The sequence below is a fragment of the Schistocerca nitens genome, chromosome 1 (genome assembly GCF_023898315.1).
Source record: "Schistocerca nitens isolate TAMUIC-IGC-003100 chromosome 1, iqSchNite1.1, whole genome shotgun sequence".
NCBI lineage: Eukaryota > Metazoa > Arthropoda > Insecta > Orthoptera > Acrididae > Schistocerca > Schistocerca nitens.
The window spans coordinates 889485502-889504265 of NC_064614.1; the positions used below are offsets into that span (position 1 = coordinate 889485502).

At 42.3% G+C, this 18764-nt stretch overlaps 1 protein-coding gene across 3 annotated transcripts in view; it reads left to right on the forward strand.

Moving 5' to 3' along the window:
* The window catches only part of LOC126191653 (inositol-trisphosphate 3-kinase homolog), a 524458-nt gene that overhangs the window by 409276 nt on the left and 96418 nt on the right, over nt 1-18764 (forward strand). The gene's annotated exons all lie outside the window — the stretch shown is intronic.

Sequence of the window (18764 nt, forward strand, 5' to 3'; positions counted from 1 at the left end):
TAGAAAAGATATCTGTATGGTGCGAAAATTGGCAATTGACCCTAAATAATGAAAATTGTGAGGTCATCCACATTAGTGCTAAAAGGAATCAATTAATCTTCGGTTACATGACAAATCAGTCATGTCTAAAGACTGTAACTTCAGCTAAATACCTAGTAGTTACAAGTACGAAGAACTGAAATTGGAAAAAGCACATAGAAAATGTTGTGGAGAAGGCGAACCAAAGATTTTGTTTTATTGGCAGAATACTTAGATGATGGAACACACCTACTAACGAGACTACCTACACTACGCTTGCCCGCCCTCCTTTGGAGTACTGCTTCGCGGTGTGGGATCCTTACCAGATAGGACTGACGGAGTACATCGAGAAATTTCAAAGAAGGGCAGCACGTTTCCTTTTATCGAGAAATATGGGAGAGAGTGTCACGGACATGATACCGGATTTCGGGTGGATATCATTCAAACAAAGGCGTTTCTCGTTGTGGCGGGATCTTCTCACGAAATTCCAATCACCACCTTTCTCCTCCGAATGCGAAAATATTTTGTTAACATCGACCTACATAGGGAGAAATAATCATCTTAATAAAAGAAGGGAAATGAGAGCTCGCCCGGAAAGATACAGGTGTTCGTTTTTCCCTCGCACCTTTCGAGAATGGAATAAGATATTGTGATGGTGGTTCGATGAACCCACTGCCGGGCACTTAATTGTGAATTGCAGAGTAACGATGTACATGTAGATGCACAACGCCTCTCTTGTAACGGCTGCTACTGAAGTTTGTTGAGCATCTCTTGTAATGCTCTCGAACCGACTAAACGATACCGTCACGAAAGGCGCCGCTCTTCGTTCGATCTTCTCTATCTCTTTTTATCAGTCGTAAAGGCCCCAGATTGATAAACGGTACTCAAGAATCAGTCTAACAAGCGCCTTGTAAGCCCCTTCTTTAGCGTATGACTTACGTTTCCTTTAGATTCTTCGTATAAATCACAGTCAGGCACCTGCTTTTCCCACTATTTTACATGGTCATTCCACTTAAGGTCGCACTGTATAGTTACTCCTAGATGTTTTACAGTGTTTGTTTTTTCCAGCAGTTTCTCATCAACAGTGTAGCTATACAGTAGTGGATTTCTTTTCCTAAGTATGCGCAAAATGTTACATTTATTTACGCTCGTGTTCTGCTGCCCGTCCCTAACCATTCATCAATCGTCTGTAGGTCATCCAACAAATAGTTACTGTCTTCTGTCGTGTCTACCTTTTTATAGACAACCGCATCATACAGTGAATAGCCTTACAGAGCTTCTGACGAATTCTAGTGGATCCTTTACAAACACTGTAAACAGTAACGGTCTTAACACACTTCTTGGAGCACCGCCGAAATTACCTTCTCATCGGTCGATTTTGTTGCGTTAAGAGCGACGTATTGACTTCTGCCTGGAAAGAAGCCTTGAATCCAGTTGCAAATCTGGACCGATGCTCGGTAACTCGTGTGTTTTTCACTAAAGGGTAATGCGGGACAGTATCAAATCCTTTCCTGAATTCGAGGAACACGTCGTCAACCTGAGCACCGGTGTCTACAGCGCTTTGGATCTCATGGAGGAATAGAGCGAGCTGAGTTTCGCAAGATCTCTGTTTGCCGAATCCATTTAATTTTTTATAGAGGTGTTTTTCGTTCACCAAAAATATCATGATACGTGAGCGCAAAACATGTTCAATAATTCTACAACAAATTGACGTCAACGACACAGGCCTATAATTATGTTGCATGTGCCGTACGACCGTTTTTGAAAATGGGAATACCTTGCACTTTTTTCCAGTCGCTAGGTACCTTCTCGTACCCTTCGTTGCTCTAGCGACCTACTATAAATTGCTACTAATGGGCATAAAGTTCTTTCGTACAGTCTCAGTAGAATCTTATAGGTATCTCATCTGGTCTTGTTGCCTTTCCACTACAAAGCTATTGTAAGCTATATCTCAGTATAAGTCATCATCTGCGGTGAGTTTCGGAAGACCGATTTCAGTATTTGGGCCTTCTCTGTATTACCTTCCGTTATAGTGCCTGTGATCATTGAGTGAGTGAAAAGATGTTCCGAACCGCTTACTGATTTTACACTAAGACCGAAACCTGGTAGGGGTTTACTCCGATCGTTTGACAAAATTTTACTTTCAAAGTCATTGAAAGCTTCTCTCATTGTTCCTCTTGCACTCATTTTTGTTTCGTTCAGATATCGTTTGACAGCTAGGTTTTGACTTCTCTTGAGTCTATGATGAAGCTCTCTTTGTTTGCGTAGCAGTTATCGTTGAACTATTAAACGACGGTAAGTCTTCCCCATCGCGTAAGACTAGATCGAAACATACTCGTTAAAGGCATATTGAACGATGTATTTGCATTTTTTCCATTTGTGCTCAATACTTTCGCTCCAGCATTGAATATTTGAAGTTGGCTAATCACATACTCTGGAATTTGTACCCTGTTACTCTTGGCTAAGCAAAAATATTTTCCTGTCTTTCTTAACATTCCTTGCAATACCCGTAGTCACATATGCTATCACAACCTTATGATCGCCGATACCCACTTCTACGTAAGCTGATTCGAGAAGTTCCCGATAGATTTGGTGGAACGACGCAAACACTTTTATTTTGCTTCAGATGACCTCGTGGACGTTCACTGTAGTAACGGATATAGTGTACAGCAAAGTACCTCACATCAAATCCAGCAACAGTCTTCTGGTACAGTGTGCTGCGGAAATATTTCCAGGTGATTGCGAACGGTGCTGTCGGCTCTCGGCATTAGCAGCAGCCAGTGTTGGGTATAAAACAGTTTCACAAACAGCCACATGTAAAAGTGGAAAACTTACGCTGACGACTTACCCCACCGCGCCGCACGTCCAGAGAAAACACCGTATCACTGCACTTAGAGGAAACTTACACCATTTGCCCGCCGACTAAATCTCGTGAGGAACAATGTCTTACAGCATTTTAGTGTTGTAGCGAACTACCGAGTGAGGTGGCGCAGTGGTGCACTGGAGTCGAAACCGGGAGTACTCTGGTTCAAATACCAGTTCGGCAATCCGGATTTGGATATTTAGTGGTTCCTGTAAAACGCTTAAGGCGAATGATGGAGGATTCCTTTGGGAAAGTCACGCCCACATACTGCCATTTGTACCGTGTTGGCGTTGTTTTTCCTTTATGTCTGTGGAGCGATGGAGAGGAATATGAACTATTAATCTTCGTGACGAGTATATCAACGTAACCTTGAGCCTATCTCGACTAATATCTTTATCAACAGATCCATCAAAATAGGGGGGAGGTGCTCTAAAGCGGATTATTACATTAATATGAAAGAAGTATACTTCTTTTATTCTATAGCTGCGGCAAGAGGAAAGTGGGTTCCAGCTTTTCAGTGACTACCTTTTCAGTGTCTTCCAGTTTGTAGTGTACTCCAAGAAGAATGTAATGTTTCTTATTCCAAAAAGATCAGGAAATGCAGGTGTGAATATTACCGACTCAGTACTTAAACAAGTGGGCCTTGCAAAATACTGACATGGGTTGTTTAGAGAAGACTGAAAAATCTGGTAGAAGTGTCTCATGAGGGAGGTCAGATTGGGTTCCGGATAAATGTAGGAATACGCGAGGTTGTAATTACGTTACGACTTGAATGAGATTTTCACTCTGCAGCAGAGTGTGCGCTGATATGAAACTTCCTGGCAGATTAAAACTGTGTGCCGGACCGAGACTCGAACTCGGGACCTTTGCCTTTCGCGGGCAAGTGCTCTACCAACTGAGCTACCCAAGCACTACTCACGCCCCGTCCTCACAGCTTTACTTCTGCCAGTACTTCGTCTCCTACCTTCCAAACTTTACAGAAGCTCTCCTGCGGAGAATATATATATATATATATATATATAGAGAGAGAGAGAGAGAGAGAGAGAGAGAGAGAGAGAGAGAAGGCTTTGATAATTATAACTGGCATACACTCTTCGAAATTCTGAAGGTGATAAACTTAACGATATAATACAGGAAACGGAAAGTTACCTACAATTTGTAGATTTTTTTTCTGAAGTGCAGTCTTGTACGGAAGTGAAACGTGGGCGATAAGCATTTCAGCCAGGAAGAGAACAGAAGATTTCCAAATGTAGTGCTACAGAAAAGTGTTGAGTAACTAATGGGAATTTACGGAATAGAATGGAGGAAAAAGAAATTTGTGGCACAACTTGAGTAAAAGAAGCTATCAGTTATAGGGCACAATCTGAGTCATCAAGAAATCGTCAATTTGGTAATGGGAGGAAGTGGGGAACGTGAAAATAGTAGATGTAGACCAAGGACTGTATACACTAAACAGGTTCAAACGAATGTAGCCTGTAGTAGTTACGCAGAGATGACAACGCAGTTTGCAGCTTACCATCGCATTATACAAGGTGTTACAAAAAGGTACGGCCAAACTTTCAGGAAACATTCCTCACACACAAATAAAGAAAAGATATGTGGATATGTGTCCGGAAACGCTTAATTTCCATGTTAGAGTTCATTTTAGTTTCGTCCACCTGCGCTCAATGGAGCACGTTATCATGATTTCATACGGGATACTCTACCTGTGCTGCTAGAACATGTGCCTTTAGAAGTACGACACAACATGTGGTTCATGCACGATGGAGCTCCTGCACATTTCAGTCGAAGTGTTCGTACGCTTCTCAACAACAGATTCGGTGACCGATGGATTGGTAGAGGCGAACCAATTCCATGGCCTCCACGCTCTCCTGACCTCAACCCTCTTGACTTTCATTTATGGGGGCATTTGAAAGCTCTAGTCTACGCAACCCCGGTACCAAATGTAGAGACTCTTCGTGCTCGTATTGTGGACGGCTGTGATACAATACGCCATTCTCCAGGACTGCATCAGCGCATCAGGGATTCCATGCGGCCGGCCGAAGTGGCCGTGCGGTTAAAGGCGCTGCAGTCTGGAACCGCAAGACCGCTACGGTCGCAGGTTCGAATCCTGCCTCGGGCATGGATGTTTGTGAGGTCCTTAGGTTAGTTAGGTTTAACTAGTTCTAAGTTCTAGGGGACTAATGACCTCAGAAGTTGAGTCCCATAGTGCTCAGAGCCATTTGAACCATTTTTGATTCCATGCGACGGAGGGTGTATGCATGTATCCTCGCTAACGGAGGACATTTTGAACATTTCCTGTAACTAAGTGTTTGAAGTCACGCTGGTACGTTCTGTTGCTGTGTGTTTCCATTCCATGATTAATGTGATTTGAAGAGAAGTAATAAAATGAGCTCTAACATGGAAAGTAAGCGTTTCCGGACACATGTCCACATAACATATTTTCTTTCTTTGTGTGTGAGGAATGTTTCCTGAAAGTTTGGCCGTACCTTTTTGTAACACCCTGTATATTATACACGCTTGCAGTACAACTGGGCCACAATGCACTCTGCACATGTTCAGCATGCAGTTTTTAATTTTATTTTGTGAGTTGGAGCACTGTATTTGTATTTTGATTAGTAGAGGGTGCGTCGTTCACAGAAGTGTAAGCACTTTAGAACGTGCAGACACGCTGTAGCACCATTGTAATGGGACCACAACGGATACATACCGTCTCCGGCCATCCTGATTTAGGTTTTCCGTGATTTCCCTAAATCGCTTCAGGCAAATGCCGGGATGGTTCCTTTGAAAGGGCACGGCCGATTTCCTTCCCCATCCTTCCCTCACCCGAGCTTGCGCTCCGCCTCTAATGACCTCGTTGTCGACGGGACGTTAAACACTAAGCTCCTCCTCCTCCTCCTCACAACGGATACTATGACACTTTTTTGATGGAGCGTTATGAGTAGACAGTGACGGTGTAAGCGTCAAACAATAATATTGAGGAATGCCGAAATGTGTATAATATTCCGTTATCTGTTCTAGATACGACACCCTTCCTAGCAGATACATAAGTCGTCCGATTTATCAAGCACATAGTGCTGGGTCTTGCATTACATTAGTGAATGAATCCCACGTTACGGACGTCTGGGATGTGGAAAGACGCCAAAGATGCAATACTATGAAGTGATTTGATATTATTAATATTGATAATATTGTTTATAAAATAAGGCAAAACATGAATTTCAAGATTTTTTGTGAAAGTGTTCTACGGTGGCGTAGAAGGAGCTGTGCAACGATTTTTTTATTCAGTCTTAAATTTTAAGAGATTATGTTCTGGTAGATGCTTGAATTCATATGTAGCCAAGTAGCAGTAGCCACGTACCAGTACGCAGTAATTTAAATTTTTGTAGAGGATGTTTTTGATTCCAGTATTGTATCCACTATTTTCGCTATTCTTTGAGAAAAGAACAACATTAGTAACAGCAAAGAATATTAATGAATATATGTTGTTCGAAGCACTTGTCAGAATACCGAGATTTTTGAAGAAGTTTCTTCGAGATGTTCTGGATCCATTACCAAATAGTTGCAGCAATTGAAAACAGTGCTGTTCGTGATGAATACTTCATGTATTACTATACGCTTTAAAAAATCCCCAATTTTTTTAAAAAAATCATATTTTTATCTTTTTTTAGACGAAAGGGAAAGCATTAATATGGTTATTAGGGACTTTTTTAATGCAAGCGTATCCTAATACATGAAGTATTCAAGAATAGCACTGTTTCAGATTGCTACAGCTCGTCCGTACCATGTTTTTGGCGAAACTCAACTTACAGAAATAGCGTTTTCAGGATACAGAAGCGTGTTATAAGAACTGTATTTGGTGTTGATTCTAGAACATCCTGAAGAAACTTTTTGAAAAGACGTCGGTAAAAACATGAATATCTCACGTGAACTACGGGCGGACACACAATTTCTTGTCAGGTCGCCCCTCAGGGGTTACAGTTTGGGGGATGAGTGCGTTGCATCGCAACACTACGTAGGCTGCATGTTATGTTCTTATAATTGCATGCGGGTCTGGATAATGGCTGGTGGACCTTTGTGCGTGTGGATCGACAGCTGCTCCATTTTATTTTACATCGCTCTCGAGGACGCTCCAAACAAGCATACTGTGCGCCTTGTGTTGTGTTCTAACGCAGAATTTGTAACGGGACATCCTCCTCTAGCATTACTTTTCCTCAATAGTAGTTGTCGATACCAGTATTATTTTTCGAACTTTGGACAGGTCACTATTATCTCATCTGTTTTTCTGGAAACTTTCATGTAATTTTAAACAATATGTTATATTTCAAGCTAAAATTTATGAAATGGAATTACTTTATTTTCGATGTTACAATCGATACGTACTAGCTATGAATGTACAGTTAAAATTAGTTTTTAGAAAGATTTGAAATTACGAATTATTTGACACACTTAAAATTTGTCACTAATTACTCAGTCTAGTAATGTTTACTATGTTTATTTCTGGATTCATTTATGAAATAATAATTGAAATTAATAGAAAGTCATTTGTCACGAAAAATTGTAAACCCTTTGGAATATGGTTATTACCGCAGAGTGAGGTAGTAGTAAGCATGCGTCTGAAGTAATCGGACATATTTTTTTGTATTTTGAGCGAACAGTGTAATTTTGGCTTTGTTGACGTAAAATTTCGAAAGTCTGTATGATATACTAAAATGTAACAATGTATTAACGTAACAGCAGAAATACTGCAACAACAATCTTCAAATTTATTTAGACCAATTCAACCATGTGGACCTAAAATGAGAGAATTTCAACTTCAAGAATCAGACCTCTAGACAAGAAGAACGGGAGCCAACTCCACACGAAAAGCTAAGTAAACTAGAAAGTTTATTGTAATCTTCGCTCCTCTCAAATTGGTTATTGTGGACAATAGCTGCAACTAGGAAGGATGAGGGAGATTACAAATTACAGCATTCCGCATCGAAACCGCCAAAGCAGTAATTGTTGAAAGAGATGCTATGAGGCTGCACACACACAGATTCTTCGAAACCTACGTTGTAAAAGAAATAGTGGGTGATCCATTGCCTGCTAACCAAATGAATGTGCCTTCTTGTGTCATTCAATTTCGTAAGTTAGTTATCTGCATGTACCGTGGATCATAATTAAGGCCTCTGTTTATGATACTGAAAGAGTCTATTTTGTAATCGTTGTACGTCTTGTTAGAGGAAAGTATGGATGGCAGCGTGCTGCCCGTACACACACATACACACACACACACACATACTACAAAAAACGTACAGAAATTATGTGTGTGGTAGTAGCATTTGTCCAACAGATAAGATTTCAGTTTGTGTTTGAAATAATTTTTTTTAAATCCATTAAGTACCTTGTATCGCTTGATAGGTGACCAAAGATTTTTATGAGTATCAACTCGGAACACGACTATGAATTTAACTTATGTGAACAGGAAGACGCAACTCTCAATTGTTTTTGAGAAAATCGAGTTTGAAAGTTATAGGCGTGCTTGTGCTGTATGCTTTGTAGTCCGCTAGGGTTTACGGAGTCCGCAGCCGAGCGAGTAAGCGCTTACTTTCATAAGGGCGAGGTCTCTGGATCGAGGCTCACTGCCTGTAGTTTTTGTATTCACACTCTAATTCTAGCAACAAATTAATGATTACCGTGCAGAGCTCAATATTTAACCTCTCATTTATTATTTTCCTGATATTTAACATGAAAAAGCTTTTTTCCTAAGGAGATTGGAAATAAACAAAGGATATACGAGAACTTTGAATCAAATCAGTATAGTAATTTTATTTATATTGTTGTATCTAAATTTGTGACAAATATAACCTGTAACTTTTGTAGTACTGCACGAATCAGGAAGATACTGATGGTAGAAACATGGAAAATTACACTATGTGATCAAAAGTATCCGAACACTCCCAAAAACAAACGTTTTTCATATTAAGTGCATTGTGCTGCCACTTACTGCCAGGTACTCCATATCAGCGACCTCAGCAGTCATTAGACATTGTGAGAGAGCAGAATGGGGCGCTCCGCGGGACTCAAGGACTTCGAACGTGGTCAGGTGATTGGGTGTCACTTGTGTCATACGTCTGTACGCGAGATTTCCACACTCCTGAACATCCCTAGGTCCATTGTTTCCGATGTGATAGTGAAGTGGAAACGTGAAGGGACACGTACAGCACAAAAGCGTACAGGCCGACCTCGTCTATTGACTGACAGAGACCGCTGACAGTTGAAGAGGGACGTAATGTGTAATCTGCATCAGGATCCACTGCAAGTACTATGACAGTTTGGCAGGAGGTGAGAAATCTTGGATTTCATGGTCGAACGGCTGCTCATAAGCCAAACGTCACGCCGGTAAATGCTAAACGACGCCTCGCTTGGTGTAAGGAGCGTAAACGTTGGGCGATTGAACTGTGGAAAAACGTTGTGTGGAGTGACGAATCATGGTACACAATGTGGCGATCCGATGGCAGGGTGTGGGTATGGCGAATGCCCGGTGGAGGTCATCTGCCAGCGTGTGTAGTGCCAGCAGTAAAATTCGGAGGCGGTGGTGTTATGGTGTGGTCGTGTTTTTCATAGAGTGGGCTTGCACCCCTTGTTGTTTTGCGTGGCACTATCACAGCAGAGGCCTACATTGCTGCTTCAAGCACCTTGATGATGTGTGTGAAATCTTATGGGACTTAACTGCTAAGGTCATCAGTGCCTAAGCTTTCACTCTACTTAACCTAAACTATCCTAAGGACAAACACACACATCCATGCCCGAGGGAGGACTCGAACCTCCGCCGGGACCAGCCGCACAGTCCATGACTGCAGCGCCTTAGACCGCTCGGCTAATCCCGAGCGGCTTTAAGCACCTTCTTGCTTCCCACTGTTGAAGAGCAATTCGGGGATGGCGATTGCATATTTCAACACAGTCGAGAACCTGGTCATAATGCACGGCCTCTGGCGGAGGTTTTGCACGGCGGTAACATCCCTGTAATGGACTGGCCTGCACAGAGTCCCGACCTGAATCCTTTGGAACACCTTTGGGATGTTTTGAACGCCGACTTCGTGCCAAGTCTCAACGACCGACATCGATATCTCTCCTTAGTGCAGCACTCCGTGAAGAATGGGCTGCCATTCCCCCAAGAAACCTTCCAGCACCTGACTGAACGTATGCCTGCGAGAGTGGAAGCTGTCATCAAGGCTAAGGGTGGGCCAGCACCATAATGAATTCCAGCATTAGCGATGGAGGGCGCCACGAACTTGTAAGTCATTTTCAGTCAGGTGTCCGGATATTGTTGATCACATAGTGTACAAGTATCGCGACACGCAGCAGATGTGATAAACGCCGAATTTTTGCATGTCTGTCGGTTGTTTTCAGTGGGTCTGTTACAAAACAATCTTGGTTTACATGCATAAACGGTTCTCTGTCGTCGCACAATTTCGCGGCGTACCAAGCATGTCGAAGCGTAGCACCGGATATTGGTGCAGATAACTCACAAAAAAACAAAAACAAAAACAAACTGTAGTACTGGCAGCGCGGTTCGATCCACAGACCTTGCGCGCCCGAAACTAGGCGCTTACTCGCTCGGTTGCTGATTCCGTGAACATTAGCGGCCCTACGCAGGATACTACATAATCATAAATTTTGACAACATAGTCCACGCACAGCAGCGACCTGATTCTACACTTAAAAATGAACAGTCGAGATCGCAGTAATATTTCTTTATTAACCCGTTTCGGCTTATCTACAAGCCATCTTAAGAATTTTTTGGGCCACAGTGGCTGGTGCTGGCGGCTTCTCGGAATTTTTCGTGATACCACGATCGAGGAGCCGCCAGCACCAGCCATACAGGGCCAAAAAATTCTGAAGATGGCTTGTAGATAAACCGAAACGGGTTAATAAATAAATATTTTTGCGATATCGACGTTTCGTTGTTAAATATACATACGACATAAGCACGGCTGTAATTTTCAAACCCGATTTTCTGAAAAACGGTTGAGAGTGGCGTCTCACTCGTATAAGTGTTGAAATCCTACTCGTGCTCTACGCACCCCGTCAATACGAATTAAATCGGTGAGGGGAAGCTCATAGTGTCATTTTGTGAGCACCTCTATCCTATGTTGCCACACTAAGGCTGAATGATAGATAGTGTAAAACATTTCTCATTGTAGCATTGTACTTATGAATGTCGCTGTTCCGGCCATCCTTTTTTAGGTTTCCGTAATTTCCGTGAATTACTTCTGGTAAATTCCGGGATGGTTCTTTTGAAAGGGCACGGCCGACTTCCTTTTCCATCCTTTCCTAATCCGATGACCTCGCTGTTTGTTCCGCTCCCCCGGATCAACCAACCCAACCAATGTCACTATTGTTCTCAAACTGTGATTGGTTGTTAACAAACTTCGGAAAGGAGTAAAAATAATGTCAGAGTGTTATCAGTATCAATATGTCCAACTGTTTTGAGTGTTGTCCACAGTGAACACCGCACATTATCCTAATTGCACGCTTCTGTGCAACAAACTCTTTTTTTTCCCTCAACGACGAGTTACCCCTGAATATGATGCCATAAGAAGTTAGTGATAAAAATAAGAAAAGTAAGTCAATTTTTTTACATTTTCATTTCCAAAATCTTACATAATCCGTTGCGCGAAATTTGCAGAGCTTAGGTGTTTAACAAGATCTGTAACATGTAACTGTGACGGTATAAACAATTAAGAATTTTAGAATATTCTGGTTCATTTATTGATTAACCTCATCCATCATTAGCATCTACAGAGAACTGGTAACTGGTTATCAATTTTCAAGAAAATATTATTTGCATTTTCAGATGTTGAAGTTATTCCATTAGACTTGATTATGTATTATGTGCATCGTTATCAGCCACAACTATTTCTGCTCCTTGAATATGTGATGTAAGATAATTTATATGTAACAAGAACAAGAGCGGACCCAATACTGATCCTTGTATTACACCGATAGTGTTATTCCCTATTCTGAACACTGGACTCGCATTCGGAAGGACGACGGTTCAATCCCGCGTCCGGCCATCCTGATTTAGGTTTTCCGTGATTTCCCTAAATCGCTCCAGGCAAATGCTGGGATGGTTCCTTTCAAAGGGCACGGCCGACTTCCTTCCCTAATCCGATGAGACCGATGACCTCGCTGTCTGGTCTCTTCCCCCAAAACAACCCAACCCAACCCCTATTCTGAAGATGATTGTGTACGACTCTGAGTTTGTTATACTATAGGCATATTCTGAGGTTCCACTAAACGCACTGTATACGCCTTTTTGATGGCACGAATTGTGTCTATCCATAAATATTTGCTCGTTATCTCCGTAAAACTCAAATTATACAGGGTCTCCCAGGAGGAATGGTCAATTTTCAGGCATACGGGAGGTTTGGCCATCCGAAACAAAAAAGTCCTTGGGCTCTAAAACGCTTTTTCTTAAGAGCCGTGGCCACTTGTTCAACTTCGATGATGTGTAACATCTCTTCTACTGAGCAAATGCTCATAGCTCATAGGATACACAGTTCAGAGTCCACTAGACTGTTTTGCTTCAAATGGTCGTTCCTGTCATTTTCCTGAATACTGACCATTCCTTCTGAGGCACCGTGTATAGAACTGTCACTACCGAAAACAATTAGTTTTCTGTCATGGAAAAGAGCAAATTCGGCTCCAGTTGCAAGTGCTTTTAGTGCAACGCGACCGATTTCAGCCTTAGGCCATTATCAGGTGTCAGGCGTGACCACCGCAACGCAGTAGGGCAGACATCCCTGACTTTCGACGACTATCTGCTTTGCTCTTCTTCAAGCAGTGTCATCTCCTGAACAGATGCGTAATCCTCACAGTGTTGACGGAGAAATGTCGCCGCTGTCACATTTTTCTCGCTCATAAAATAAACGATTGTCCGAAAATCCAACACTGTGGCCATTTTAATTAGGCTTATCTTCATAAACCCTGTCACAATGCAATTAGCCACTTGTAAGTGTTGCATTCCCAAAATATTGGCTGCATCGCAGTTTATCCTTGATCCATGAACAGAAGTTACATAACAGACAACCTGTCGTGTAGCCACGTCATATGTTAACTATATGTTTGTGTAATTCTTTGTTGCAAGAAATAATGGAACTCAACTTGGTTTGTTAGACTCTGAAATATGCTGTTGTTGCGAATTCTGTTGGTCTGAGAACCATTTATTTTCTCATAAAATATTATTACCGCTTTCCACTGACCATACTGCTTCAACTGAGCCAAACAATAGGTTTTCCGAAGATGCTTGAGCTATTCATGTGGACATACAGTTCTCAGACACTGCATGGGTCGAAGTAAAGGAGAAATAACCTATAAGGTGGTCGACACAATGTCAAGTAGAACTTGAGTGGAAGCATGAAATGTGATTTCATACCGTTTAGAATGGAGGCGGCTAAATACTACTACTCCCGGGACCTATTCTCGCGTGGAGAGAGTACGCCGCGTTGTCCCTATCTACAATAGTACTCGTTTCGCTGCCAGTTGAGCGATAGAATAGTTTCTTCCTACATGTGCATGCGGACGAAGAATGTTAGCAGTGTAGTACTGCACGAGTTTCGGAAGAACCTTGCTTGTCTCAGAATTGACGCAATAGCACGTACTACTAGCAATCGAGGACTATGTCCCGTTCTAAGTGTGTGTGTGTGTGTGTGTGTGTGTGTGTGTGTGTGTGTGTGTGTGTGTGTGTGTGTGTGGTAGGTATTGTATTGCGGATGTCTGACACATGCTATTAACGAAGCTGGTTATGAATATTACTGAAGCGCTGTAGTCATACGCACGTAAGCAGTGCCCTTGTGTAAGTGCTCCAACACTTGCTGACCTCAAAAAGGAGACTGTTGCCTGCTCGTGGCACCGGTACACCTACTTCGCTGTTTCCCAAATCAACTGCTACCAACGGGTGAAACACTGGCATCTCTACACGATGCTTTCTCACGTAGAAGTAGTCGCTTTGGTCAGACGTACAGTCAGTATGTATAAAAACTATTCTGCATAATACACCCACCTCTCCCCCCACCCTCACACTGTGTGTGTGTGTGTGTGTGTGTGTGTGTGTGTGTGTGTGTGTGTGTGTGTGTGTGATAGATAGATAGATAGAGACAGAGAGAGAGAGAGAGAGAGAATTTTGCTACTAGCCATTAATGCATTGTACTACTGTAAAGGCTACGTATGGATCGGTAGAAAATTGAACGACCTACCTGTGAAAGGAAACTGTGAAAAATGGAGGCGTGTTCATTACGCTAGTATTTTCAAGAAATGAAGAGAGACTCAAACAGTGAGCAGTGAATAATATTAAATGGTAACGCTGGAATCATAAGGATGACTTGTTGAAACCGACAGGTAACTTTGTATGCGGAGTATGTACAAATGTGGCATTTCGAAAAAATAACGTTCCATAAATTTCTAACAAGCATCGGAACGTGCAAGTATCGGAACAGTTGTGGAAGTAAGAGGACAAGGAATTGCGAGACAGGCTGATGATTTCTCCGGTTCGTCCTTATCCTCGTATTATGCGTATTATTATTAAAAAGAAACGAAAAGTGAACAACTAAAAAATTGGGCTGTACCGGAGCAACAGAGTTACGTCTTGCAGATGCCACGTTTTTGGAGTTTTAATTGATTTACACAAATAACTTATAAACATGGACCTCTCAATTTGGATGGGTTTACAGTAGATACAAAAAGTACGATTGTACCAATGGCGTCGTTTTTTCACTGCCTTTTCTTCCCCTAATGTGCACTGACAAAGAACGTTGCATTTGGAACTTACAATACTATCTCTCCTTTCGGAAGATGTCTTGCGCAATTTGTCAGTAATACATTTGCCGTATTGTTTTTGTTTTTTTCATTTGCCTGTATAGTACACTAAGATAACTGTATGCAGTATTTTGGGGAAAAAATATAATGCACCTAAAAAAGAGACAGATCTTTAACAGGTTCGGATTACAATTTGTTGTAGTAGTTCCGTCTATTCTATTGCACAACAAATTGAATATGACAACCATACCTGAAAGTACTAACGGTCGAATAATGTTGTGTTCAGTGTCTTACGGAGTGAAGCACGCTTTGAAAACTGTATTGGTCACAAATATTTGGACTGACGTTGAATCGGCACTGTTCTTGTTCATTTAGAAATACTGCACGACTTGTGCGAAAACCAGGGATTGTGCATGTCTCATTAATCTATAATCCACAAGTTGAAGAAATGTAATTCTTATTGTATTGATTACAAAGGTGAGGTGAAGGAGCGCTCATCAACGGACGAACATTTGACCATCAGGCACGCAGGACTATGTTAGCATAATTACCTTGAACGTGTTAATGTAATGTAAGCTCTTTGTTCGTTTCACATTGGGTATGTGGTGAGAGACTGGACTCGCGGGCTGTTCTAACAACAGTCTACTGCACTGCATCTTTCCGGACAAACCATTTGTCTTTAGGTGTTTGCGTGACTCTTTGCGGTGTATATTTAGAGGACCTTACGCTGAACACATCCAGTAAACGTTTATTCATGTCTCAAAGAGGTCGTAGGTCTCACATCCATTATAGTATTGTTTCCTGTTTTGATGCGTGCAGTTACTTCTCGGAATTTAACACACCTCTTAAGTTCCGTCAGTGTTTTCGATAAAACTGAATTTCTACAGTCACGCGGTAAAAGTTGTAGGAAGTGTTACAAATATTGTTAACAATACAAGTCGCGCAAACAGAGAAAAACTAGGTCATAAAACTAAAGTAAAATTCACTCTGCGCAGACAGTTTATATTTGTGAATTCGATAATGCCCCGCGCCGTCGATTGGCCGGCTGGAAAATACAGCAAAAGCTGTGGCCAGCCGACGATGCAGAAACTAGGCAGTAGGTCACCCTTGACTTCGAAGACCGCGCCGTGCTATTCTGAACCTCAAGCGGATGCAGGAGACTGTTGTTAAATTTCTGTAACAGTTTACTAACGGGAATTGCGGTCAGCGATGATTTATAATTGTTCGACCCTGTTATCGTGGTGCTTGTTTTGACAGTCTGTGCGGAAGATGCTGAAGTTTGCCAACCGCACCTGTTGAAGGAGCACTCTTTCACAACAATTATGAAGTAGCTTCCTGTAACACACTTCACACGACGCAGTTGTGTGGAGATTGAAAATATTTGGCAGACTAGCTGTGATTGCTTTCAGTTTTGTTCTGTTATCCGTCTAGGAAAGTTAAAAATAGTCACAGCTGTGTTACGTTTCATTGTACTGAGTTACTTTGATGTTGAATGAAATGCTCGGAAGTGGAAAACGAACGAAGTGCGAGGGCGAAGGGGCTTACAGACAGACGTAGGCGAGTAGTGTAAGAGAGTAGGAAATGGAATTCAGAGACAGGATATCACTATAAGACTTCGCCATGGGTTACGCTTATATAATGATCTTCGATCTGATTTTCGCACGTGTTACGCGAGATATCTGTTTGCCGGTTCTGCCTGCAGATCTTTTGCGGACAGCAGGTAGATCAGGCCGTGCATATGCGCCTGTTTGTGACTGAAATGTTGACGGTCAGACCGCAAGCCCATCCACATGGGCACGCGGTCACGCAAGCAACTGAAAAGTATCCTCCGTTAAACGTATCTTGTAAGTTCTAAAATTTCTTCCTTCCTCCTGTAGACATAAGTAATAGTTATTCGCAGCACAAAGTACATACTCCGCACAGAAAGCTATCTGTCGGTTTCAACAAGTTGTCTTTACGATTCCTGCCTTACCAGTTAACAACATTCACTGCCTACTGTTTGCGTCTCGTTTCATTTCTTGGCAGTACTAGCGTAATGAACCCACCTTCACTTTTCACAGTCATTAACGGAACGACCTGCCATAGCTCTTCATACACCTTAATAATTACGTACACCATAATAATTACATTCAGTAAATCTCCATCAACTAAAATTTAGTCTCCAAAAATTGGTGTGAAATTCTAATGCGAAAATTATCCCCTCAGATCCGACACACAACATTATTCTTTTTTCGGTGCTAAATTGCATAAAATGAAGCGACAAGAAACACGGGGAAGTGTGTGTTTAACTGTAGATAATTATACCACGAAATAGATTCCGGTAACTTCAAAAAGGCATCTCGCGCACTACTTCAGCCACAGTAAACACGAGACATTTAAAAAATGGTGTTCTGAACTTTCAGCCAATGAGCGCCGATTTCGCCATCGCCCCCCCCCCCCCCTCGCTTTCCCCCCTCCTCCCCTCTCTCTCTCTCTCTCCCCCCCCCACTCTATCTCTGTGTCGCCTCCCAAAAAGAGAGAGTGGGCGCCACTTTAAGCGCCTGCACAATCTTACGAACTGCGCAACAGTAAAAGTTCACGGGATGCATAAACCTCCAGGCGCAAGCCGTCCAAGCAGAAAACTTTTTGCAAGTTCAATAATCTAATAATTAGGTATACACAGCTTTCGTCGGCTGGGTATGAGTCATTTTTGTTAATAGAATTCTATCCTATCTAAGATGATGACAGCTCGTTACGAAACTTAACATGCCTTTAATTTTGATGGACAACAGTCGGTCAGTTACTTCTGGAGTTTGTTCCGTTGAGGCGCAACAGATAGTGTGTTTTGAGTCTTTCATGCGAAGAGGAGCATTTAGCGGCCAGTTACCCCCATCACGTACCGCGCTGTAGTGTTGACTGTCAATTTCTCCGTCGTTAGAAAGGTTAGCAATATAAAACGTTAATCAGTCTTTGACTACGGTTATAAGTTAACTTTCATACACCCATCATCGAGCCCCTATCTGCAACAGCGCTTTAAACTTATGACCTGATTGCGTAAGTGCAAAGACCAGAACGGTTCGTGTCCGCGCTACAAGTGGCACTAGAGTGTGCCAACCGACAAAAGGAGGTACAAATCTTTGCTCACTGCTACAGTGCTCATCATGTCAGAAGGCGTCCGCGGACACCGAGAGAGAGAGTGAAAGGGGGGGGGGGGAGAAGGAGAGTTTAATAGGCGTGGAGGGGTTGAAGTTAGTTTATGCGTTATGGCAAAGAGGCGTAACGCCTTCCGCATTACCGACGTCTCAAAGTGTATTGAAGACAAGAATGAATAAAATCTTCATATCGCCTCTTAGCGCTGTTCACGGCAAGACGTTCGGAGGAATAAATTTCGTTGGCTGCTGGCAGCCATCAGAGATTGGAGGCACTTAATGGTTTAAAGCTGAGCCGCCATCCTACGCAGTGCGCGCTGTCGGTAATAAGAATGCAAGAAACTCAAGCATGAAAGAAGTGGTCCTTCATTGTCCTAAAATGGCGGATACGTCGAAGCCTGAAATGGTAAACTGATTAGTGAAATCATTGCCCCTTGAAACGCACCCATTTAATGTAATGGTCTCGGGTTTCAACGCGTAATACAGTTCGTTATACGAAACTGTCAGTTCACGAATTTTCTGTTTATTTCGTACGTAGTTTCAGTGACAGTTACGTAAATACCACCTCAGATTTCGATTTCGACAAGACAGTTCCGTATCCCCCCGACTCTGACTTTGATACTGATACAAACACACAGTATTGTGCAGTGTGTCCTGCGCTCGAACCCAAAAGTGTGGTAATAACGACACTCTCCGCCTGGACTGTTATTAGATTTTTATTCACGATCGTGATTTCGGCGAACTATTCCATTTTCAAGTGACAGTTCACTGTAAAGTGCGCTAATGTGCTGATAATTCCGTGTAAGAGGACACTGTTCTCGAGTCAACCGTAACATAAGCGTCTTTGTCGTTTATGTAAAAGAACAGAGCACTTTATGGAATAATTGCTATAGCATTCATGTCGTATACACACTTTCTATGCGTCCACCAGGTGTAGCATTTTGCAGTTGTTG